This window comes from Solanum pennellii, chromosome 10 (assembly GCF_001406875.1).
Source record: "Solanum pennellii chromosome 10, SPENNV200".
Classification (NCBI taxonomy): domain Eukaryota; kingdom Viridiplantae; phylum Streptophyta; class Magnoliopsida; order Solanales; family Solanaceae; genus Solanum; species Solanum pennellii.
In genome coordinates this window covers 59,154,856-59,181,927 of record NC_028646.1, presented here as the reverse complement: position 1 = coordinate 59,181,927, position 27,072 = coordinate 59,154,856, and the positions used below count along the sequence as shown (strand labels likewise).

General features: G+C 35.9%; 1 long non-coding RNA gene across 1 annotated transcript in view; it reads right to left on the bottom strand.

The window, feature by feature from the left end:
• LOC107001846 overlaps positions 1–27,072 on the bottom strand; it is a 47,954-nt gene that overhangs the window by 7,750 nt on the left and 13,132 nt on the right. Inside the window, exons 3-4 of the long non-coding RNA XR_001454477.2 lie at positions 18,866–18,930; positions 3,173–3,241 (exon numbers count right to left, since the gene is read on the bottom strand). This is a non-coding gene — a long non-coding RNA (uncharacterized LOC107001846). The remainder of the gene's footprint in view (positions 1–3,172; positions 3,242–18,865; positions 18,931–27,072) is intronic.

Here is a 27,072-nt window from a genome sequence, read left to right as displayed (position 1 = left end):
TGGTGTGATGTTTAATTGAAAGGTCTTGACTATGTTGTGAGGTTGATTAAGGTGTATGTGCTATAAAGATTGTGAAAACTATCAATGAGACTTAGTATGTTATGAAATGCTAAATTGTTAACCTCAGTTATATGAATTGTGATGAAAGGACTTATACTCATACAATTCTTCTTGAGCTAATGGTGATGATGATTATACAAGGGGTAGACTCTATGGCCTAAATTAAGTTATTATTGATAATTAAAGGCTTAAAGACATTTCAAAAAGGGACTCTAGCTTAGCACCGAGTGAACTAGATAGAGAAGTGTCCCAACTAAATCTCCTAGTTCTTGAACTATGTTGCCTCCATAGGAATACTAGCTAGTGGATCAACGTCGTTGCTATGTTTCATGTTTTGGTACTACCTTGGCAAGTAGTCCACCTTCTTTCAGTGTAGGGTTTTATAACACCGAATCCACACTAGCTCTTGTGGTCTATGTCGGTTAGGGCAAGATGTTCCCAAAAGGTAAAATGAATTAAAGGATTTGAACGCTAACTTGGATAACCTAAGGGGTCTAGCTTAGTCTAGGTAGGGATATAGGACTCTACCTATACAATGCAATAGTTAGCCTTGTGGGGGAGTCTTAGGAGGAGGTTCTTATACATTATGATATGATAATATATGATGTATATATGATGACCATGTCACATTGTTTATACTATAGGTTGATTAGTTCATTTATGAATATGCCTTGGATTATAATGATAATATGCGATGAAATGCAAGCCTAAATGCCATGATATGTAAAGTTGGACATTGGTCATGTTTTCTTGTTAAGGATACTTGATTGAGTGAAGTTATGGGGATTTGCTTGGTCATTGCACTTATTGACTTGATAAGGACTTGTGGGTAGTTGACTTGCTTATTATGATATGTTTGACTTGTATTCATTCTTGTGATATTATTCCTTGATGTTAGGGTTGTAGTAAATCATGGTTTCAAGTATGTCGGGATAAGTGTTACTTGTTGAGAATAGTAAGCATCTTTGGATGGTTGATATGACTTACTTGACTTTGCATTAGGTCCCTAAAGGGATAATTGGGCATTGTTTTGATAAAAAGTCCCTTTTAGCATATTTTACTTGTGTATATGCATAAGATCTCATACTTAGTACATGTGGAGTACAAACCCCATTTTCTTATTTTTTTCCCAAACATTTTAGGTTCCGGTCGTTGAGGAGTTTTAGGAGGCGACATCATGGAAGGCTTGGATTCTTCCCTTCATCCAAGTGGGTTAGGTCCTCAACTTTCAAAGGAAATGCTATCTTCTAGCTTTGGATTTTGTTATGAGCTTATTGACTCTATCATTTCTTTGCGTGTTATTTGAATATTGTACTTTCGTATGACCTATACATGGTCTTGTTAAATTGATGTAAGGGCTATGCCCATATTGTGATATTCGTTTAGATGGTTTGAGATGAGAATATACATTATGTGTATGTACAGGTCCATGTAAACCTCGAAGTAGGGATAATCAAAGTTTTAAATTTTTCCAAACTTTTCCACCTATGAATGTAATGACATGAAACTAAGAGGCTAGTCTTAGTCCTTAAAAAGGACGACGACGCCGGTTACGTCTGAGGGGTAAAACCAGATGTGACAAACTTGGTACAGAGCATGAGGTTGAATATCGTTAAGTTATGTCTCTTTATCTACTACATCTATGTAGGTTTGTATTCATAATTGTGAAGCGCGCCACACTTATGAGTAGGAATCTATATGATGCTTAGGAATCACTCTCTTTCTTGAAAATCTTATATCGTTTTATAGATTATACTCATGGTGTCCTTTTGCATCTTATCCTATTGTTGTGCTTATAGGAAGCATGAACGCTCGAAAGACTGCGGCTTGAAGACTTGAGGAGGAAGTTGCTAATGCGGGAGCTCCTCCCCATGATGACCAAGCCCCTCCACTTGAGGAAAATTCTAATGTTGATCAAGCCTCGGTTAATCCCCCACCTATGACGTAGGCGGAGATGAGGGCTATTCTTGCTCAAATGGCTCAAGCCATGACTACTCAAGCACAAGTCGTGACGGTTCAAGCCCAAGCTATGACGGCTCAAGATAATATGGATGTTGCTCCCCGTCCTCATCAACAAGTCACTACTATGACTTCTCGTTTAAGGGACTTCACTCGGATGAACCCTCCTATTTTCTATGGGTCTAAGGTTGATGAAGACCCCTAAGAATTCCTCGATGAGGTCTACAAGGTACTATATGCTATGGGGGTGTCTTCAAGTGAGAAGGCCGAGTTGGCCTCATATCAACTCAAGGATGTGGCTCAAACTTGGTATGTGCAATGAAGGGACATTAGGTCGTTGAGGGTTGGTCCGGTGACTTGGGAGATCTTTAAGGCGGATTTTCTATATCGGTTCTTCCCTAGAGAGATGAGGGAGGAGAAAGTGACAGAATTCATAAATCTTTGTCATGGAGGGAGGAGTGTCCATGAGTACTCTTTGTAATTCATTAAGTTGTCCCAATGTGCTCCCTCTTTAGTCTCCGATCCTAGAGACCAAATGAGCCATATTGTGACAGGGGTATCGGAGGACTTACAAGAGGGAGTGCCAATCAGCCATGCTACATGACAACATGAACATTTTCCATCTTATGGTTTATGCAAGAAGGGGTGAGGAGGCAAAAGCTAAGCTAAAACGTAGAGATGCTAAGAGGGCAAGATCATTTGATGGAGGTTCTTCAAAGAATAAGCTTGAGATACAAGACAAACCTAAATTTAAGAAAAGCAGGTTTTAAATCAAGTCCCTTTTAAACTCCAAAGATGTCACGATCTGGATTCTGGAATCCGGATCGCAACCTGTGTCGTTGACCTCTCAGAGGTCGCAGACAAGCCTCATCTTGCATCATCACATTCATCTAGTTAAATTTACGGAAAATTTAAAAGTTTTTTTATTTATGAAGTATACATAGACTTCATATAATTATTAAACAACCATCTAACATAAAGAATCAATTCGAAACTGAAGATCAATATATCATAAATAGTTTGACAAACATGGCCTTATTAAAAAGCTTCGAAATGAAGGTGCAAAAGAAACACGAGGGACAACATCCACTAGTTATGTCTAAAACTAACGATAGAATAAATTTGTAGCATCCTTGAAATCATGAGGACCTACCAAATGGTTTGGCGAAACGCTGAAGTCCATACCGCTGCAAGTGTCGTCAACCTTTCCTCTGACATGCACCTATAAATAGTAAATAGTAGGGGTGAGTACACCACTTGTACTAAGTATGGGTGTATGCACACATATACATAAGGCTATGCATGATCAAAGAAAGTTCTTCCTAAACAACATGCTATTTCTGAAAAGCCTAGTGACTAGACTTTCCTAAATCGTTAGATGTGAATTGTGGTATGAATATGATGTATTTTAATGCATTAAAAGCACACAACTCATTTTCCATATGATTACAAAACATTCATATCATCCACATAATTTTAGAACAACTCGGGCGAAAGCTCCTCTTTGTACACTTAGATTATTTTAATCCTCTTAGGACGAAAGCTCCTCTTTGTACACTTAGATTATTTTTCAGTCTTTTTCTTCTTGTTGTTGTGTAGTTCAATAACTCCTTAGGTCCTATGTTTTACTCACAAGTGCAATGATTCATTGTAGTCCCATACCCATAATGAATCGATGTAAGTAATCAAATGACTAAGGAATAATTTCCCTGCCTTATGGTGAGTCATTCTTTACACTATATATTCATTACCTTTTATAAGCAATTCTCTATTGATCATGCCATTGATTTCATTACTTTAATATTTTATATATTATACATTTCATATACATGAGACTTTGGAATCGTTGATGTAGCATAAGACATCTCAAGTCAGGGCCCAACATATGGGACCTCAACCCGAGGGCCTTCTTAAGCAAACACAGAGTCTACTTCATTCGTTCATTCGTACTTCATATTATTCATTTCATTCATTCGTAGGCTGATGTAAACACCATCTATACCTAGGATGAAGCTTAAGACTCTCATCGGGATCATGAGGTGCAATGACCAAGAATGACCTAATGTCATTACTTGAATCTGATTTCACCTCCTGATTGTCTTGTACAAACACCTTCGGTATCGTTCATTTCATTATCTTTCATATATTGAGGAACTCCAACCTTAAACGACATAGATCATGTGAGCATCATGAAATCCAGTGTCTACCCCACACTGAAAAGAGGTGGAATCACCGGCCAAAGTGACCCAAAACATGCTAGTGTACATGGGAACTGAACCCCGCCAGATCTTTATATTGGCAGTATAGGTTCGAAGACTAGGAGATATAAGGAGACCCATACCCGGCATGCTGGACAGTCTCATCTCATGAGAGTTACGTGAACCTCCGCCCTTCCTGAAAAAAGGCATCACCGCTCATAGCTAGCCTATCGGTGCTCAGTATAAAGTTCCATTATATTCAACTCATACGTCATGGAAGTTGGCTTCTAGTATGAGGACATCATAGCGCAATAGATGATTTCTCATGTCATTATTAGTATTAAGTATACATCAGTCACAATACTTTCATAAGAGTGTACATAGAGACTGGTCTCTTCTTTAGCTTTACACTCTCATAGGTGAGTACGTTTTGGTAACATTTATTTACACTATTGATGACTTGTCATCCTTTTCTTTACATTGATGAAATGTTAACTTTCCTTACATAAAATATTTGGTGTTAATGAGACTTGTCTCACACATTCTAACACCTTCATTCGTGAGTATTTTAAACATAGTAGCTTAGGTGTAGGTGAGGCTTGTCTCACTTCTTTAAACACCTCATTCTGGTCACTTTCTTAACTTAGACATCTTTAGTTATGTTATTACTCACGTTAATTGCTTACTTTCGTTTGATAGCTTCATATCATCGTTTATGGACGATGAGAACTTCACTCAATGAATTACAAATGTTAATAGTTCATTTGATTAGGGCATGTTGGGACTTGTCCTAATGATTGGCATGCCTTTGGATATGGATTCGTTGAATTACCTTAGATGTTCTTATATTGTCATTTCAATACTTTGGATATATATGATTTGCAAAAAATTAGTATTTGCCTAGAAAATTTGAAAACTGACTTCATAGCCAATTTATTGGCACAAGCCAAAGTTACACTCATTCATGTTTAGTTTGGTATACCTTAGCCATCAGATGATCCTTTAATTATTTAAAGATAACATTATAGCCAATTTCATTCATCACTCTTAGATGATGTTTTGTTAGCCATTTTATTGGCATAAGGCAGGCAATTCATTCAAGTATAATTTCATGGAATCATTAGCCAATTCTATTACATATTTTGAAAATAATGTTGTAGACAAATTTATTGGCATAAGCCAAAGTTTCACTACACTTGAACTTTTAACCTTTGATTAACTTAAAAGAACAATTCAAAGCTTGGTTTGGCCAAGCTATGAAGTTATTTTGGTATTATAGATTCATGAACTAGCTTTGATTCTTTATGAAAGTTATAACTACTTATTCAATGCTATTACGTTTACAAGTTCGTCTGGATATGGTATGTTGGGACTTGTCCCATTGCTTGCCATACCCTATGTTATTAGTTCATTGATGTAGAGATTGGTATCACTTTGTTAGTATAACTTCACACATTTCTGGAGATAATATTTTGGACATAGTTTTGCTAGCAAATTTGTTGCATAAACCAAACTTTCACATATGGTGGTCATTTAAACTTCATTTGTTGGAAGCCAACCTTTTTACATTCAATTAACTTATAATTATCATTCAATGAACAGCATATAACAGTAGACTCAACTTCATAAACAAGTCATAACAACTTCATCTTTCTCGAACACAAAACTAAACATTATGTCATTCCTTAATCTGTGTAACTAATTACTCAATAATCCGAATCCAATCTATAGACCTTATTATTCATTAATAAATCAAGAACTTATAAAATCAGTTCGAACCACATACCAACAACATGTTCAAGATTACATCAATATACTTAGAGAATCGAAAACAAGGATAACTAGGGAGATGGACGTTCAACAATACCATTGGGAAACAACCCTAGTTTAAAAATTCGTAAGTTTGAAACGTTTGAAAAGACTCTTGGAGAAAGAATTTCATGAGAGAAAACCCATACCTTAAGCAGAACTTAATCTAAGAAGAACACCTTGAACTAACCTTGAAGAAACCTTTAAAATCTTTTAAGAATTTTTTTGTTTTTTTCTTGCGTTTTGTTCACTGTTTTTCTCACGCTTGTTTTCTGGTTTTAGTATGTATTTGTTTGAGTTTGAACGTATTTTTTAGGTTAAGGAACTGACCTTGACTTATTCAACTTAGGGTTTAATAAGTTAATTAAATAAAATAATTAACTAATTACAAAAATAAAAACCTCCTAAGTTGACTAAACATAGGAGAATGTTGACTTGACCGAAAATATGAAATTTTGGTGTTGACTATTGTGTAGGTCAACATTTTGACTTTATATTAATTAATTAAATCCTTAATTTAATTAATTTAGGGACCTAGAGTAAGTACTAAAGTACCCCTAAGTCATTGGAACTATAATCAACCCTTTAGGACCATCCTAGGTTAAGTACTAGGATGTTTCTTGCACTATACTAGGTTAGCGTAAGAATTTCAGTTTGACCCCTTTAATTTAATTAATTAAAAGGATAATTTAATTAATTAAGTAACCTAGGTTAATTACTAAAGTACCCTTAAGTCGTTATAACCATAACTAATCCTTTGGACCATCCAAGGTTAAATACTAGGTCGTCTTTTTCTTGTCTCAACTGAAATCTTGAAACTTCTTAGTAATTTCGGTTTTGAACCTTTAAATTAATTAATTAAGCTGATAAAATAATTAATTAACTAGCCTAGGGTACTTACTAAATTATACCTAAGTCGTTAGGACCTTAACTAACTCTGTGGACCATGCTAGGTTAGGTACTAGGTTCTCCCTTTCTTGTCTTAACCAAAATCTAAAAATTTCCTTTGTAATTTTTGTTTTAGCCCTTTTTAATTAATTAATTAATTAGGTAACCTAGGGGATTTAATAAAGTACCCCTTAGTTTATAGGACCATAACTAACATTTTGGACCATCCTACGTTAGGTACAAGGTTGTCTTTTTAACTAGTACTAAGTTAGTGTCAACCCGGTTTTGGTCTTAGGTTGTCGGGTGCACTAATGGGTCCAATTCAGTTAGTCCTAGGTTATTTAGTTATTTAGGGCATTAGGTTAGAGTCTAGAATTTTTAGGGATGTTAGACCCACACGGAGTTGTCCCTTGTGCATATATTTCCCCCTAACTACCCTAACCGAATTCGGTTAGGGTGGTGCCCTCCTTTGGCAGCTTATTCACATGTCTTGCACATGTGCTTGCACATGGGTTGGTTGAACTTTCCTAACTAACTATTATTTATGGTTCATTTGGAAATGTTTACTTATTGTCCCAAAAATCCTCATTATGTCCTTGGGCACTGCTTAATCTACATGATCATTTTAATTGATCATGTGCTATGGTATCTAGGCTTGACACTTGGATGCCCCATACCTTTTATGTGTGAAATTAAAAATGAATATTTTTAGATTAGGGTCTTTATTGCAGGTACATATCTTAAACAAGCTCATTCACATTTAAAAAAAATTGGCGAACACCCTTTAAGCCAATATTTTCTAATATGCCCAATATTGTGCTTATTTGGGCAATATATTGAAATTGGCTAATACCCCTTAGCCAATTTTCTGTACTATGTCCAATATTTCTCAATATTGGGCATTGGAAGACCTATGTATCCCCAATACGCATTCTTAAAGACCTATTAGGCTCTTCACTAGACATGTGATTTTCCGAAATGTTACACAAGAGCTAGTGGTGATAGGGTGTCTAACCCTAAATTTAAGAGGGCAAAAAGGTTTCAATTCACCAAATGAGAATCCAACTTGTGGAAACTGTGGTAAAAGGCAATATGGTGATTGCCTTAAGGGGATGGATAATTGCTTTAGTTGTGGCAAGAGTGGTTACAAGATGAGAGATTATCCAAACTTGAAGAGCCAAGATAAGGGTAGTGGCCAAGCTCAAGCAAGTGGTTCTAGTGATGCTCCAAAGAAGAACCGATTCTATGCTCTCCGCTCTAAGGGTGAGCAAGAAACCTCTCCCAATTTGGTGACCGGTATGTTGAAATTTTTCTCTCTTGATGTATATGCCTTACTTGATCCCGGTGCTACTTTATCATTTGTTACACCCCTAATAGCTAAAAGGTTTGAAATTTTACTCGATATTTTGCATGAGCCTTTTTAGTGTCTATTCTAGTGGGAGAGTCGGTTACTGCTAAAAGAGTATCGAAATTGTCCTATTTCATTGTCTAATAAAGTTTCAATTGTAAATCTAGTTGAACTAGATATGCTTGATTTTGATATCATTTTGGGTATGGATTAGTTACATGATAGTTTTGTTGCTATTGATTGTAGGACAAGAGTTGTGAGGTTTAATTTCCCAAATGAACCCGTTGTTGAGTGGAAGGGTTGGAATTCTATTCCTAGAGGTCACATTATATCTTGTCTAAAAGCATGTAAAATGATCTCGAAGGGTTGTCTTTATCACATAGAAAGAGTCAAAGATTTGGATTCTGAAATTCCTTCTATTTAGTCGTTCTCCGTAGTGAGTGAATTTTTGGAGGTTTTTCCCAATGACCTTCCCGGCATTCCTCCCAAACGGGAAATTGATTTTGGTGTTGATTTCCTACCGGAAACAAGTCCCATTTCAATCCCTCCATATCGGATGGCTCTGACCGAATTGAAAGAGTTGAAGTCCCAACTCAAGAATTTACTAGATAAGGGTTTTATAAGGCCTAGTATATATCCATTGGGTGATCCGGTGTTATTTGTCAAAAAGAAAGATGGATCTTTTAGAATGTGTATAGACTACTGTCAACTCAACAAAGTTACTGTCAAGAATAAGTATCCTCTTACTCGGATTAATGATTTGTTTGATCAACTCCAAGGGGCGAGTTACTTTTCAAAGATAGATTTGAGGTCGGGGTATCACCAACTAAGGGTGAGAGCTGAGGATGTCCGAAATATGTCCTTTCACTAGGTATGGGCACTATGAGTTCTTGGTAATGTCTTTTGGTCTCACTAATGCTCCGACGGCATTTATGGAACTAATGAATAGGGTGTTTCGAAATTACCTAGATTCATTCGTCATTGTGTTTATTGATGATATCTTGGTATATTCGAAAAATGAGGATGATCATATGGGTCATTTGAGGGTAGTGCTGCAAACCCTTAAAGAACATCAATTGTACGCCAAATATAGTAAGTGTGAGTTTTTGTTGAGGTCGGTGACTTTTCTTGGGCACATCATATCTAGTGAGAGAGTTGAGGTAGACCCAAGGACAATGGAAGCGGTGAAAAATTGTCCAAGACCATTGACTCCGACAGACATTAGGAGTTTCTTGAGTTTAGCGGGTTACTACCGGAGGTTTGTGGATGGGTTCGCGGCCATTGCATCTCCTTTGACTACTTTGACCCAAAAGAGTAAAAATTTTGAGTGGTAAAAGGCATGTGAGAAGAGTTTCAAATTTTTGAATGTTAGGCTTACTTTCCCTCCGGTGTTAACCTTACTGGAGGGTACAAAGGGTTTTGTGGTGTATTCTGATGCATCCCGAGTGGGTTTGGGGTGTGTGCTTATGCAAAACGGGAAGGTTATAACTTATGCCTCTAGGAAACTAAAGGTACATGAGAGAAACAACCCCACTCATGACGTTGAATTAGTGGCTGTGGTGTTTGATTTGAAAATTTTGAGGCATTACTTGTACGGGGTTCATGTTGATATTTTCACCGATCATAAGAGTCTCCAATATGTGTTTACCCAAAAGGATTTGAATCGCCGACAAAGAAGGTGGCTTGAGTTATTAAAAGATTATGATATGAATGTCCTTTATTACCTCCGCAAGGATAATGTAGTCGCGGATGCCCTAAGTCGAATGAATATGGGTAGTGTACTCCATCTTGACGAAACCAAAAAGGACCTAGCAAGGGAAGTTCATAGGTTGGCTAGGTTGGGGGTGAGTTGGAGAGTTCTCTGGATGGGGGTGCCATAGTTCATCATAACTCCGAGTCATCTTTGGTGGCTGAGCTGAAGTCCAAACAACACCTTGATTTAGCCTTAATGGATTTAAAAGAATCGGTTCTCGGCAAGTTGAATGAATCATTCTCCTTAGGGGGGATGGTGTGTTAAAGTATCAAGAGAGATTATGTTTTCCCGATGTAGATGGGTTGAGGGATCGAATCCTAGAAGAAGCACATGACTCCCGCTACTCAATTCATCCAGAGTCGACAAAAATGTGCTACGACCTAAGGGAAATATATTGGTGGAAAGGTCTAAAAAGGGACATAGCGGAGTTTGTCGCTAAGTGTCCAAATTGCCAACAAGTAATGGTCGAACACCTAAAGGCGGATGGCTTACTAAAAGAGATCCAAATTCCACCTGAAAGAAGGAAGACATCAATATGGACTTTGTAGTAGGTTTACCTCGGACCCAAAAGTCCTATGATTCCATATGGATGGTTGTGGATCGATTGAGTAAGTCCGCTTGCTTTATTCCCGTCAAGTCTTCATATTCGGCGGAGGATTATGCAAGAATCTTCCTAGATGAGATTATGTGCCTCCATGGCATTCCCTTATCCATCATATTGGATCGGGTCACACAATTCACATCTAGATTTTCAAGGTCGTTCAAAAAAGGGTTAGGTACTACAGAGATGTTGAGCACCGCTTTTCAACCCCAAACGGATGGTCAAGCGGAGCGTACAATACAAACCCTTGAAGATATGCTTAGAGTGTGCATCATTGATTTTAAAGGGAGTTGGGATAGACACTTACCTTTGGTGGAGTTTTCCTACAACAATATTTTTCATTCATCCATTTCCATGGCTCCCTACGAAGCCTTGTATGGTAGGAGGTGTAGGTCTCCTATTGGATGGTTTGAAGTGGGTGAGACATCGCTTCTTGGTCCTGAGTTGATTTATAAGACTTTGTAAAAGGTCCATATCATAAGGAACCGGTTGCAAACGGCTTATAGTCAGCAAAAGTCTTATGCCGATCATAGGAGAAAGGATTTGGAGTTTGAAGAAGGTAATAAGGTGTATTTAAAAATTTCATCAATGAAAGGAGTGGTTAGGTTTGGAAAAAAAGGGAAATTGAGTCCTCGTCATGTAGTTCCCTATGAAATCTTGCAAAGGGTTGGTAAGGTTGCCTACGAATTGAAACTTCCTAGTGAATTGACTTTAGTTCATCCGGTTTTCCATGTGTCTATTTTGAAAAAGTGTATCTGTGATCCAGAGTACATTCTTCCTATTGACGGTCTTGGTGTCAAGGATAACCTCTCATATGAGGAAGTTTCCAGTTCAAATTCTTGATAGGCAAGTAAAGAAGTTGAGGAATAAAGAAGTCGTTTCAGTAAAGGTGTTATGGATAAATCATCTGGTTGAGGGTGCAACATGGGAGGTCGAGGACGACATGAAGTCCCGTTACCCTCATCTTTTTGAGAATTAAGGTTATTCATTCTTTTTAATAATATAAATATGTCTAGAAATTGAAGTTTCTTAATATTTAAGTGATGTTTTGCACATTATACATTTTTTTGAAAGAACTTACAGTGAAGTTACTGTAGTATTGCTATTTAAAACTTGAAATCTTGGTTTTTGCTTGTTTTGAGTTATGTTGTGCATTGTAATATAGAGAGTCTTCATAAAATGATAGGTAGCATGTTGTTAAGTTGAACTTTGTGCTAATTAACTAATGTAATGTATGTTGAGCCCATAAGGGTTGTGAAAAGGAAATGTCTCATAATAAAGTGTTTTGAGCCTTACGTGGGGTAATATGAGTTTTGATATTTGACTTATGATGAATTGATTGGTTGGGATGCTAGTCTTGAGTCAATTCCTCCCTTCAAAAGAAATTTAGTGTCATTCGGGGACGAATGTTCATAAGGGGGGGGGGATAATGTAACACCTTGAAAATTCAAGACTCAATATAAAGCCTAACATAGGTTTCACAAAGTCTAAACATTGTTTCTAAGTCTATTTTTAATGGATATAGGTCATTTAGGACATTTAAGCACCAAAACGTCTGGGAAGTTGGTTCAAATGGATAATAGTGTGCCTTATCCTACTTGACTAAGTTTTAGGAGTCGAAATTGTGCGAACGTTGGTGGAAAGGTAACTAATGGGTGTTTGAGTTGTTCCGTGGTTAAAACGTTCGGGTATGACTCCCCAAGGACCAACCAAGGGCCCTTGAGGAGGACCCCTAAAGTTTGATGCAGCACTGCCTGGCAGTGTGCATCGAAAGGACAGACGATGGCCCGTGTGTAGATCGAAGGGGCGTCGATGCCACCGTATTCCCACACTTACGCTGGTGGAGAATGTCCCGTCACCTGCATAATTTCTAGAATCATCGACAGAGTGCGGAGGTGCAGGCTACGGTCCGTGTGTGGATCGACTGGGCGTCGATGACACTGTCGTCCCACACTTGGAAAATTCGAGAAAAGCCTCGCCTGCACCAGTCTCTGACCGAACTTACAAATGTGCAGCACGGACCGTCGGTGGACCAACGGTTCGCCGGTCGAGGTCTCGTCGATGGGGTCTGCAAATTCCTGCACATTTTTATATCAAGTTCATTTAACTAATTAAGTGGTTTAGGGGTTATTTGGGGATTAAAGAAAGACTATTAAGTTGATTAAGTCCTATTATAAATACCCTAAACCCTCATTAATCAAAGCACAACTCTCAAGTAAACCCTCTTCCTTCTTTCTTCTTTCTCTCTCAAATTGGAAGAATCCACAGAAGCTTCGCTTGGAGGTGAATTGGGGGGATGAAAAAGGGTGGATTCTTTAACAAATTTTTGAGAAACATTAAGTGTGGGTTCTATTCACCTTTGAGATCCTTTCCTCAAAGGTTTCCTTCAAAATAGATTTCAAAAAAATGAGTTCTCTTATGGGTTTCATTCAATTACGAATTTGAAGTTATGGATTGAGTTGTTAATGAATTCTTAGGGTTATATTGAGTAGATTAACATGTAATTAAACTTTTTTATGGTAATTGTTGATGGTTTGGTCTAAATTAAAGGTATGATTCTCGATCCCTAACCTTAGGTAGTGATCTTGACCTATATTATATTGTGATCATTCAATTGAGTTTGTTGTTGATTAGATTACTATTCTATGGTGTTATTATGATTGAATTAAAATGATTTATAGGCGTATCATGCTAGTTCTTGGGATGTAATTTAGGGTTGTGAATTATAATGTGATGTTAATCCATGTACCTTGTCTCAAGTTGTGATCTAAAGATGAATTGTGTTATAGAGATGCAATTGGCCTTGTTATCTTATTGGTTATCATTGTGTGATGATGTTATTCCCCATGTTGGGTTAAGTTATGGGTTGATGGTAAGACCTTGATGATAGACTATGAGGAAGACTTGGTAAGTCTTAGAATCTCTATCTTTACTTGCAATTGTGAGTAATTGTTGTTAAGCTATGATATTACATTGGAGTTTGATGTTGAATTGAAATGTCTTGAATATGTTGTGACGTTGATTAAGGTGTATGTAATATAAAGATGGTCGAAACTATCAATGAGCCTTAATATGTTATGAAATGCTAAAGTGTTAGCCTCACTTATTTGAATTGTGATGAAAGAACTTATACTCATACAATTCTTCTGAAGCTAATGATGATGATGATGATTATACAAGGGGTAGACCCTATGGCCTAAATTAAGTTATGATTGATAATTAAAGCCTTAAAGACATTTCAAAAAGGGACTCTAGCTTAGCACCGAGTGAACTAAGAGAATTGTCCCTTCCCATATAGGGAAGGTAGGAGCACTACATTACTCTTGAGATTGGAGACTATAATGCACGGCGCAAAAAGAGGGTCCCAGATAAATCTCCTAGTTCTTGAACTATGTTGTCCCCATAGGAATACTAGCTAGTGGATCTACGTAGTTACTATGTTTCACGCTTTGATACTACCATGGCAAGTAGTCCGCCTTCATTCGGTGTAGGGTTTTATGACACCGGATTCCACGCTAGCTCATGTAGTCTACATCGGTTAGGGAAATCTGTTCCCAAAAGGTGAAATGAATTAAAGGATTTGAACCCTAACTTGGATAACCTAAGGGGTCTAGCTTAGTCTAGGTATGGATATGGGACTCTACCTAGACATTGCACTAGTTAGCATTGAGGGGAGTCTTAAGAGGAGGTTCTTATACATTATGATATGATAATATAAGATGTATATATGATGACCATGACACATGGTTGATACTAATGTTCATAAGTTCATTTATGAATATGCCTTTCACTGTAATGATAATATGTGATGAAATGCAAGACTAAATGCCATGATATGTAAAGTTGGACATTTGTCATGTTTTCTTGTTAAGTATACTTGATTGAGTGAAGTTATGGGGCTTTACTTGGTCAATGCACTTGTTGACTTGATAAGGACTTGTGGGTAGTTGTCTTGCTTATTATGATATGTTTGACTCGTATTCATTCTTATGATATTATACCTTTATGTTAGGGTTTAGTATATCATGGTTTCAAATATGTTGGGATAAGTATTACTTGATCAGATAGTAAGCATGTTTGGTTGGTTGATATGACTTACTTGACTTTTCATTAGCTCCCTAAAGGGATAATTGGCCAATGTTTTGATAAAAAGTCCCTTTTAGCATGTTTTGCTTGTGTATGTGCATAAGATCTCATACTTAGTACATATAGAGTACTAACCCCATTTTCTTCCCTTTTCCCGAACATTTTAGGTGCCGGTCGTTGAGGAGTTTTGGGAGGCGACATCATAGAAGTCTTGGATTCTTCCCTTCATCCAAGTGGGAAAGGTCCTCAACATTCGAGGGCAATGCTATCTTTTAGCTTTGCATTTTGTTATGAGCTTATTGACTCTAGCATTTTTTTCCTTATTATTTGAATATTGTACTTTCATATGACCTATACATGGTCTTGTTGAATTGATGTAAGGGCTATGCCCATATTGTGATATCCGTTTAGATGATATGAGATGAGACAATCATTGAGACTATTTTTGTAGTTCTTATATATGTATGTGCAATAAAAGTAGAAGGCTATGTAACCTTCCTATATGAAGGGTCTATGTGTACTCGATATGAAAATATATTATGTGTATGTAGAGGTCTATGTAAACCTCCAAGTAGGGATACTGAAAGTTTTAAATTTTTCCGCACTTTTCAACCTATGAATGTAATGACATAAAACTAAGATGCTAGTATTAGTCCTTACAAAGGACGACGTCGCCGGTTATGTCTGGGGGATAAACCGGATGTGACACCCATGAAGGGTGTTATGAGGTTCGTAAGAATAAAAAAACTTAGTCCCCGGTATATTGGACCTTATCGATAGCCAAAAGGATTGACAATGTAGCTTATAAGTTAGAGCTACCACAAGATTTAACAGTAATTTTTTTTGGTATTTCACATCTCTTTTTTGAAAAAGTACATGTTAACTCTTCATTTATTGTACCAACTAAGAATGTTGGGAATAAGGATAACTTATCTTCTGAAGAGATTCCAGTTCAGATTTTAGATCGTCAAGTTTGCAAGTTGAGAACAAAGAATGTTGCATTAGTCAATGTCCTATGGTGGAACCAATTTGATGAGGAAGCTACTTGCGAAACTACAGAGTATATGAAGAAAAGATATCCATATCTCTTTGAATCTGATTAAGATCAAGATCAAGATACTAATTCTTTTCTTAGTATTATATAGGTATGAGTAAGCATGTTATCACTTGCTTTTGATTGATTAATGTTGAACTTGATGTTGCTATCCTAAGCATAGTGAAAGCGATCTCATTCTAGGATGTAAGTTCCCAAGAGGGAGATATTGTAACATCTCGCAACGTGAAATAGCTAACAATAATCTGTGACACCTAAAATATACATTTTTGGTAAGAAAAGTAAAAATCTGGAAAATTTGTATAAGTTAAGAAAATGAGTTTTTCATCATTTTCAATCAACCATAACATCTAGCTCAGGATGAGTTAGAGGTAGTTCATGATATGGTTGGAAAGCCCTTTGAATGATTTTTGCAACTCCGCCGAGTTTGCGCAATTTTGATATCGTATGAGTAAGTTATACCTTTCGTAAAACAAGTTGTTGGATTGCGAAAAGTCCAAATTCGGATTGAAGGAAGGGCAAACTAGTCTTTTCTCGAAATTAGTTTAGTGTGGAAAAGTTAGAATTACTCTTAGAGCTTTGAGAAGAAAGAAAAGACGAAAGAACTGGACAAAAGTCAAGAATTTTCCAAAAACGTCAAAGCTTTGAAGAGGAATTCGTCGGGGGTGATTCCTATAAAGGTATGTGAGATCATTTAATGTGAGGTCCATTCACCACACACCAAACTTGTTTCAATTCAGCGATTGGTGAGTTGTTTAAATGTTAGTAGGTGAAATTATTGTAGTATATTGTCGAATTCTTGTGGGTTGATTTGTTCAATGCCTAGTGTTAATTTGATTTATAATTCCGGGTTGTTTTTTGAGTTAAATATATTGGGTATTGAGGGTACTAATATCCTAAGTGTTTGGGAAAAGAACCATGGAAGTTTAGAGAGTATAGAGATGAAAAATGAAGGATAAAGGTCGGAGATTTTCTAGGTAGGGGATGGGGTGCTACAAAAGTTCTTCTGAACTTTGGCCTCTGCGCGTCGCGCCAGCTAGAGCGCCACAAAAGATTTTCTAAATTTTGAGGGTTGGCGCCCCGCGCCTCTCGGAGTGCCAAAGACGTCAGTTCTCCCCATTCTTCCCCCACCTTTTTGTATTAATTTCTAAGTTATGTACCTATGTTATCTTAGTTGATTTCAACAATCTAAGGTACATCTAAACATCCTAAAATTCCAACACTCTAAGACATATTTGGTTCAACAATCTGTTGCTGAAAATTAGCTTTTATTGTTCCAAGAGCATCACTACTCGCATTTTCTGCATCAATATAAGACATTGTTGTGCTACCTAAATATGTGTTTGTATTTCCTGCATTCACATTCAAATTGTAGTCATTAATCGTCATATTTCCATTACCTATATCAAACATTAATTTTCAATGTGTTGTTTTTTAAGATACATTGAGTTCCAAGTTGTACTCACTTTGAGTATGACGACTCAAAGTGTTAAATGTCGAGTAAGGCCTATGAGTAATGTTTCCTATATTTGAGTGTTGTAGTCATTGTGAACCAAACATTTCCAGTAATGGTCTATATTGATGGCTTCGTCTATGGTCTTGACCTGTCACTGCTCCAACTCCGTCTTGGCCCAATTTTACTGTACGTCCATGAAGTAGAACAACTTGTCTTCATTTGTGAGGTTGGGAATTTGAAGTGTTAGAGTTATGAACTCCTTTACGTACGCCCGAATGCTTCCCATTTGCTTCAATTCTCGGAACTTGTTCTTAACCTCGTACATGACGTTGTTAGGGAAGATGGCCTTCTTGAATTCCTCGTGGAATTTCTCCCACGTGTTGATGGTGCACATCCCCTTCCCAATCTCGGCTTCTTTGCGCCTCCACCATATCATGGTCATCACGTATAGGTACAACACGGTTGTGTTGATCTTATTTTTGTCAATCTTCACCAGGCTGCACTTCAAGTAATTCTCCAAGTGCCATAGAAAATTTTCCACCTCATGAGAGTCACGGACGCCTTTGAATATAGGTGGCTTGGGAGCCTCGACCCTGACCTTCCTATCAAGGTCGGGTTACATAGATCCTCTAATCTATGTGCCTTTCTTGAGTTTTTTAACTTCGGGCTTCAGAGTTTCGATTGTGCTTAGTTCATCCATGAGTCGGACCGCTGGCGACCCTGCAACTCCTTACGGATGTTCTCGGTCTCCTCAAGGGTGAAGTCCTCAATGGTCTTGAACTTGTCGTCAACCACATTCATGCGCCGTCCTAATATCTCCACGGCCTTCCTCGCCACCTCCACCCTTGCGACCCATTCTTCTCTAATAAAGACATCGATGAAATCCTCGCCAACTTCATCGTCTTTTTCTTTGGTGGTCGAGCGTGGATAAAATGTTAGCACCTCATTTGGTGTGGGATCGGGAACAACCTCCTCATTACCCTTTTGATGCTTATTTCCCTTTCTGTTCTTCTTTCAACCATCCAAACGGATGTTGGTGGTGCTAGTGTCGTTTACGTGTCCCTCGGTAGCCATTCCCTAAGTGCAAACCCTTGCTTTGATACCACGTTGTCACGGACTCAGAGTATTTGCTAAAGTTATGTACGACCCTTGAAAACTTACTCACTAATCTTTCAAGGTCTTGTAATCTCACGGAAGCCTTTAAGACATAGATCGCTAAGAGAATGCTTGGAAAAGACTTAGAAATAACAAGAAAAAGAGCTTTGAAGAAGGCTTGTATATTACTTTTGTCATGACCCGAGCCTACACCCTGGACGTGTTCGGCACTCGAAGACCAATGTATGTCCCAAGAGAACCCTCATCCTGGATGACTATAAGAAGAAGACTCGCTGAAGAATAAAAAGCTTGAAAAATGAAACAAGATTAGATAAACTCAAAGGAACAAGTTGAATAAAATAATTTATTCAACTAGCCATAAAATAAACAACATTAGTCTTTAAACATTTACTAAAATAAATGCAAAATAGATACTCTTTAACTAAACTGACTATCTATGAAGCCTCGAACTGACAAAGATGGAAGTCGGGACAAGATCCACGACCTCCTAACTAAGCTGAAAAGTAAATGAAATCCTCCGGAAGCAAGGATGCTCACCTTAGCTAACTTTAACTCTGGGATGTATCAAAGAAGCTCCTGTTGATGAACCGAAATACTTGTGTCTGCATCATGAGAAGATGCAGGTCAATTGGCTCAGTACGTGGAATTTACGAGCATGTAAGGGAAATTCTAAAGTATAACATAAGCTTGATACTTGAATAAAAAGTTGGAATATACTTACCTCTTCTCAAACTTGAAACCCAATGAATACTCAAGAATAAGATACTCAACTCAGAGATTTAATACTGAAATCAATGATATGATACTCGACTAAGGATACTCAACTCATGATACTTAACTAAACTCATTTCAATATAAAGCATTTTAAAACAGTGCAATATAAATAAAAAAAAATTATAAAACATGATCGTAACTAAAGATAATAATATCATAAAAACATATCATGCTACCTCTCAAAGTCTATTTGTGCAATGCATGAATGAAGTCCCACACACCAATTCATACTAAGCAGAACCCCTTGAGGAACCATGTTACTAACACTGTAGGAATTTCTATAACCGACAACCATCACTATGAGCGTAAGTTATAGTACAATGTATTACCTAACATTTCAAGAGCACCATCGTACAACTTGCCATCGTTATAGGACATTACACAACTTAGTGAATCCACTAGATCTCCTTACGTGATCATCTAAAAAGTATGATCCGTCAATTCCCATGGTCGCTACATGGTTTACATGGAGAGTTGAGTTAATATGAACTTTCATCCCCATATCGGTGCTCAATACTACTCCCAAAACGTACTTTAGCTCATTCTTCAATTGAAACTTTCTTTTCTTTAGATTGAGATAATTTGTTGAACCCTTTAGCTTTAAGAAGCTCCTCTTGGAATCAATGTTTCCCTCTTTAGGTCAAAACTCTTTTGGAACTTCTTATTTCCCTTTAAATTTAAATGTGAAAACACTTATAAACTCTTAGGAAATACTTAGTTCCCTTATAGATTTTGAGAAATGAACTCAACTCTTGCTCTTTACATAATTTGAAAGTTTAACTCTTAGGGAATATTTAGTTCCCTTTTAGCTTTTGAGAATTTAACTCAACTCTTCACTCTTTCTTGACTTGAACTTTAAGTCTTTAAAACAAAGTGAAAACTTTTTTGAAAGACTTTAGAAAACTTTATAAAATATACTTGGACTTGACTCTTAACCTTCCTTGAATTGAAGTATAGATTCAAGGTTTAGGATCTCATGTGGATGATTTCATGTTTTTTAACTTGGAGGATTCATGCAGAATTATGAGCATGAACTACTCAACTCGAGAACTAAGAGGTACTTCTTAACTCAAGATAGGAATAAGGAACTCAACACTCGAGACTTAAAACTTGGAGATACTACTCCTCTCAATGATACTCGATTTATGGAATTCATGCGGAAGTTATGGGCATGAACAACTCAACTCAAAGTCCAAAGTAACTAGATGGAACTCATGTATATGACTCTCTCATCCTCTTCTTTTCATCCTCAAAACATACTTCAAATCAACGATGGATCTCAAAGAATTCACAATTTAACTTAGAGACTTTCTTGAACTCTACTCTTAACTCTCTCTCTCTCTTGAATGTGAATTATGAATTCAAGAGTTTTTGTTCATCACATGGAGGATATAGATGATATTGTAGACTTACTAATACATTATCCTCACTTCATGCCCACTTACTTGAGTCTTTAAACAAGTTACTAGAAGTTGCAGAAGACTTCTCAAAAAGGACTCGAAAGAAGTCTCTCAAAAAGTTCCGAAGAACTCTCAAAACTTAATCTTGACTTTACCTTAAATTTAAATTATTTTTTAAAGGTTATGATTCAAGTTATGGATGATTTATAAGTGTTTTATAAGTATTTTAAAGTGTTTAGAATCAAAAAGAGTGAAGATACACTCTAAATGAGCTCAAACGGGACTACCTACGCAAAAGGAGTGGGGGCATACGACCTGGCACGTTCCGGGCACGGGGCACCATCCCCTAGCATAAGAGAGTACATTGAAGGCACATTGCAGGTGCTCCACCCCAGCTCTCTGGGTGCATCTGGGTCGCGCCACGCCAGCCCCTCTTCAGGAAATGTTTTGACAAATTTTGCCTCTCGTTTTCTGACCCTAAATCGCTTTTAATCAATTTATTTTCTCAAGTATTCCTTAGATTCAATTACCCAACCTAATTAAACAAAAAAAACACTCAAATGAATCACTTTAATCTCATGAAGTTATCAAAATGCCAACAAGACAAGTTCTACAATGAACCTCAAGAACACCTAACAAGAACTTGAATCCTTCAACTTTTTGAGAATGAAATTACACTGAAAATAACATGTTTCGCGTGTGGCTGAACAAAACAAACACTATGGAAGCTTACATACTCTTAGAAATTCGACCCATGGCGAAATTCCGCAACAACACGCAAGAATGTTGATGAACGCTTGATCTTGTCCTCTTTTCTCTTCTTTTCTCTTCTTGACTCTTCTTGAACTCTCAGCTAAAATCCTAAGCGTATTTTTGGATTATGAACTGAACCTAAAAGGATTATGATCATAATATATAACAAAAATGAGTCAAATCTGATTGAGTAAGGAAAGGACCAAAATACCCCTCACTACTTTCGGCTAACTTTCCTTAACTAACCAACCTAACATAAAGAGGTCATATATCACTCTTCAAACTCGAAATTTAGCAAACTTGGCGGCGTTAGAAATATAATTATAAGATCTTTCCAATGACTTCTTGTAGCTCACCTAACTCATCCTGTACTGGGAGTTATAGTCATTTGAGTTGACCCAAAACTCATACTTAGCTTCACTTGCAAATTTTCAGATTTTGCTATTTCTAATTTTATTCTTTTTGGAATTCAAGGTTCTATCTAGTGATTTGACCTTAATACTTAGGAAAATTTAATTCCTTGGTAAAATCTCACTCAGTGCTATAAATCGTTCGAGTCTTAGTTCGAAAAATCTTCTAGGGTGTTACAACTTTGAAGAATGCTTTACCTCTTGAGTGATGCCTTGCAAGATGACGGGCACCTCTATTTATACTACTTCCTAGGGACTAAATTCCAATTAATATTTACATTACAAGTCCCTAAAGATATTTACTCTTTAGTCCCCTTTCTAGAGAATTCTACATACTCTTGGAAACTCCAAGACATTCTTGATTTGTCAAAGGAGTTCTAGAATCCTCCGCAAACCTCTCAATAATTTTGGAGTCTTCTACGCCACTCCAGATGCAAAATTTTACTGTTCTAGTGGCGGTACATGACACTACGCTCTTACCACTAGAACAAAAGCCTAAGCCTCAAAAGGTAGCTCTTTTGTTCAACAGAATATATTTTCCTTTAGTCCCTACACAAGTGTTAATGCCCCGTATTCAAAATAATATTCCTAATCATATTTAAAGAGGACCAGAGTTTCCATTTTCCACTCCTAATACTAGCAATAGTTTTGCCAGAGGGGAGAGTTCAATTCAAGAGAAACTCTATCGTCCACAATTTCAGGTTCAATCCCACTACCCAAACATTGAGAATTCATTAAGTAACCCATTTTTTCTATGAAAAATAATGTTGATTGTGTGCTTTAACAACATCAACATAGACCATTATTTTAAAGCACACCACCAACATTATTTTTCATTGAAAAAAATAGGTTATTTAATGTATTCTCAATGTGGGGGTAGTGGGGTTGAACCTGAAATTGTGGAGGATAGAGTTTCTTTAAAATTGAAGTCTCCACTCTAACAAAAATATTGCGAGTATTCGGAGTTAAAAATGAAATTTCTAGTGCTCTTTGGATTTAATTAGGAATATTATTTTTAAGACGGAGCATTGTCCCATATTTTCTATTGCTACTCTTTTGTTGAGATTCACTTAAAGATTTTTGGACTCATGTACGATGACTACTTTTGCTCTCTTCTGGAGATCTCGAATTATTGAAGCGATATTTCTAAGATGTTGTTTCAAGAACTGTGGCACTTCAAGAACATCTAATGAAATTGGAGCTAGACAAATATCAATGTAAGATTATCAACTCCCCCCCCCCCCCNTTATGGAGGAAGGCTATCGAGTGTATAACATTCCTATGACAAGAACAAAGACTAAAGAATAAAATTTGCTTCTTCTATAAACACATAAAAACATTTATGAATAATTAAAAGAACAAAGACTAAATAATCGAATTTTCTCTAAATAATTTCCTGATTCATTTTTAGGGAATTCTTGGGGTAAAAGAAACTAAATTAGTTCACTTTGAAAAAGTTAGAGAAATGCTTAGGTCTTGGAGAGGAGAGAAAAGAATAAAGAAAGGGACAAAAGTCACGAATTTGTCGAAAATGTCGAAGCTTTGCGAGTAAAATTCATCAGGAGTGATCCCTATAAAGGTATGTGAGATCATTTGGTGTTAGGTTCATTCATGCACACACACAACTTGTTTCAATTCAATTATTGGTGAGTTGTTTACATGTTAGTATGTGAAGTTCTTGAAGAACATTGTCGAATTCTTGTTGGTTTAGTTGTTGAATGCCTAGTGTTGATTTGATTCGTAATTTTGGGGGTTTTTTTGAGTTAAATCTATTGGGTATTGAGGATACTAATGTACTAAGTGTTTGGGAAAAGAACCATGGAAGTTTAGAGAGTTTAGAGATGAAAAATGAAGGAGAAAGGTCAAAGATTTTTTTAGCTTGGGCGTCGCGCCTGCCAGAGCGCCACAAAAGTTCTTCTGAGCTTTGGCCTCTGCCGCGTCGTACCAGCAAGAACGCCACAAAAAGTTCCCTAAACTTTGAGGGCTGGCGCCCCGCGCCTCTCAGAGCGCCAGGGAAGTCAGTTCTCCCCATTCTTCCCCCACCTTTTCGTACTAATTCCTAAGTGATGTACCTATGTTTCTTAGTTGATTCGAACACTTTAAGGTACATCTAAACATCATGAAATTTCATAAACATGAGATCATGAACCTTGAATCCATAATCTAATTCAAGGAAAGTTAAGATCAAAGTCAAAGAAGTTAGGAGTCAAGTCTAAAAGTTAAGAAGCAAGTCAAAGTAAGTTCTCAAAGTTTTCAAGTGTCTTCAACAAATGTTTTAACTTTTTTTAAGGCTCAAGTTGCAAAATAAAAAAAGAGTAAAGAGTTGAGTTCATTTCTCAAAAGTTATAAGGGAACTATGTATTCTCTAAAAGTTACAAATGTTTTCACATTTGGAGCAAGAAAAGAAGATGAGACTTCCAACAGAGCCTTTGTCTAGTTTTAGTAAGGAGGAAACTATGATTTCCAAGAGAGCTTTTAAAGTTAATTTTAAGTAATTACCACAAACCAGAGAATAAGTTATTTTAAAACCATATGATCTAAGTATTTCTTGGAGTAGTATTGAGTTAAGTTATTCTTGAGTAGAGAAGAGCCAAGATAAGTATTCCTTCTAAAACTTTTTCAAGCTTAAGTTGTTTTAACATTTCAGCTCGCATACGTGTACATTTCAATGTACTGATGCCAGTTAGTCAGCATCTTATTATGATACAGATGCAGGTAACCGGATCATCATCATTAAGTGCCTCTTTGATCCACCAGAACACTCAGAGTATGGTCTTATATTTACTTGTAAATTAGGGTAAGGGTTAGGGTGGATTTAAATGGTACGGGCTAATGGGTATTAAATTGCGTGATTTTCCATGGTAGATATTGATGTTTATTGGTCACGTGACAAAAAAAAATTTACATGGCATGGCATTAGTTAAAGTTAGGGGTATTTGTGAGCCAACAAAAAAAAAGTGGGGTATTTTTTATCCAACCCACAAACGAATAATATTTTTGTTCTATTTCAGATAGTGAAGAGGTACTTTTAACATTTTTCATTTATCATTAAAAGTTTTCCTTTTAATAAAAAGGACTATTTTTCTTCCTTCTAAGAAAGTTCTTCAATATACGCCTATTATTATATGCTTTTGACAGCGCACAAATCTTTAAAATACTTTTATTCTTCCCCGTAATTTCAATGGAATAAATTTAAATCTACTTTAATGAATACTATTCAAATATTATGTTTATCTTAGGTTAACTATAATGATCAATCAATTTATTTATTTGTTTAAATTTTTTATAAAATGGGCAATTTTCATAATATTTAAAAAAAGATAAGTTTCAAACTTATAGATAACGATAATACCACCACTATTTTTCTTCTCATACTCTTCATAGATAGATTCAATTATTTATCAAAAATAATAGTGTAAATATATGTTTTAGGTAAACATATCTAAGATTGAGATCTATTACAATGTATGTTGATTAATATGTGCAACTACATAACCAAAAGAGTGCAATATAACTTGAAAATTATGATGGAATTCATATATGAGAAATGAACGAATCATCATGGTAACTGTAGTTCGTACATCTTCAGAAGCAATGGAAATGCTCTCCGACGGAGAGAAAAAATTGATGTGATTATAATCAGTGCTCATTCACCAAATTTGGATTATTTTAAACTCTTGCCTCAAGATGTGATCTTACATATAATTTCACTATGTAAGTATTTATTCTATTATACCACTTATAACATCTATTGTTAGAAAAGTCAGTTACATTTATAAATACACTATGAAATCAACTAAAAAAATTGCTTTAAATTTATAATTAAATTCTTTAAAGCTAAAGAATTTTGTACAATTCACTTTAATTATGAGTAGCAATGAATATTTTGTTGTTTAGTGACATTAATTAGTTGTTTTTAATGTCTATTTATTTAGTAATTGATAAGTTATTACTTTGTAACACAACTTTTATAGAGAATATGCTTGAAATTAAGTATTCATATAGTATTTCATACAATTAAATTCTAATTGTCAACTTCTTGAAATAATTATGCAGTTGTATGCGATGAATTCAATGAACTCTTAGCAAAAAGGCTTTGAAAGAAGGAACATGTATTTATACAAATGTCACTAAACGAGAAAATTGTGAAACACTTGTGGCAATTTGTATTGAGGAGAAAAATAGATATTGAGAGCAGAAAAGAATCAGAAGATTGAGACAAGATGATTATTAATGATGTTGATACAAATAATATGGGTGGAGATGATGAAAAATTATTAAAGAAATAAATGGTGTAACTAATATTGAGGAACATAGAAATAATATTCATGAAGTTGACGACAATATCGTATCGAATGGAAAATACAAGTGGAGGAGGATATTGTCTTCAACTTCGTGAATATTATTTCTATACTCCTCAATATTAGGTACACCATTTGTTTTTTAAATAATTCTTCATTATCTCCACCCATATTATTTGTATCAATATCATTAACAATCATCTTGTTTCCATCTTCTAATCCTTTTTCCGTTCTCTCTTTCTATATTTTTCTTCTCAATACAAATTGCCACAAGTGATTCACAATTTTCTCATTTAGTGGCCTTTCTAGAAAAAATCATGTTCCTTCTTTCAAAACATTTTTTGGTAAGAGTTCATTGTATTCATCGGATATAATTGCATAATTATTTCTAAAAGTTGACAATTAGAATTTAATTCTATAAAACACTATATAAAAAGTTAATTTCAAGCATATTCACTATTAATGTTGTGTTACAAAATAATATCTTATCATTTACTAAATAAAATATAGGAATAATGCACAAGTACCCCCTCAACCTATTTCCTAAATTCCAGAGACACACTTATACTATACGAAGGTCCTATTACCCCCCTGAACTTATTTTATAAGTAATTTTCTACCCCTTTTTGGCCTACGTGGCTCTAGATTAGAAAAAAAGTCAAGTAGTGTTGAGCCCACAAGATAGTGTTACGTAGGCCAAAAAGGAGTAGAAAATTATTAATATAATAAGTTAAGGGGGTAGTAGGACCTAAGTATAATATAAGTGTGTCTTTGAGATTTCAGGATAGGTTGAGGGACTACTTATGCATTATCCCTAAAACATATACCAACAACAAATGGCTAATGTCATTAAACAACAAATATTCAATGCTACTTATGATAATTAACAGTGAATTATACCAAATTCTTTAGCTTCAAAAAAATTAATACATATTAATAGAAAATTTTCTATCTGATTTTTGTAGTGTTTTTATAAATGTAACTGATTTTTCTCACAATAAATGTCATAATTGGAAGAATAGAATAAATACATACATAGTGAAATTATATTCAAGATCACAGCTTGAGCCAAGATATATATATATATATATATATATATATATATA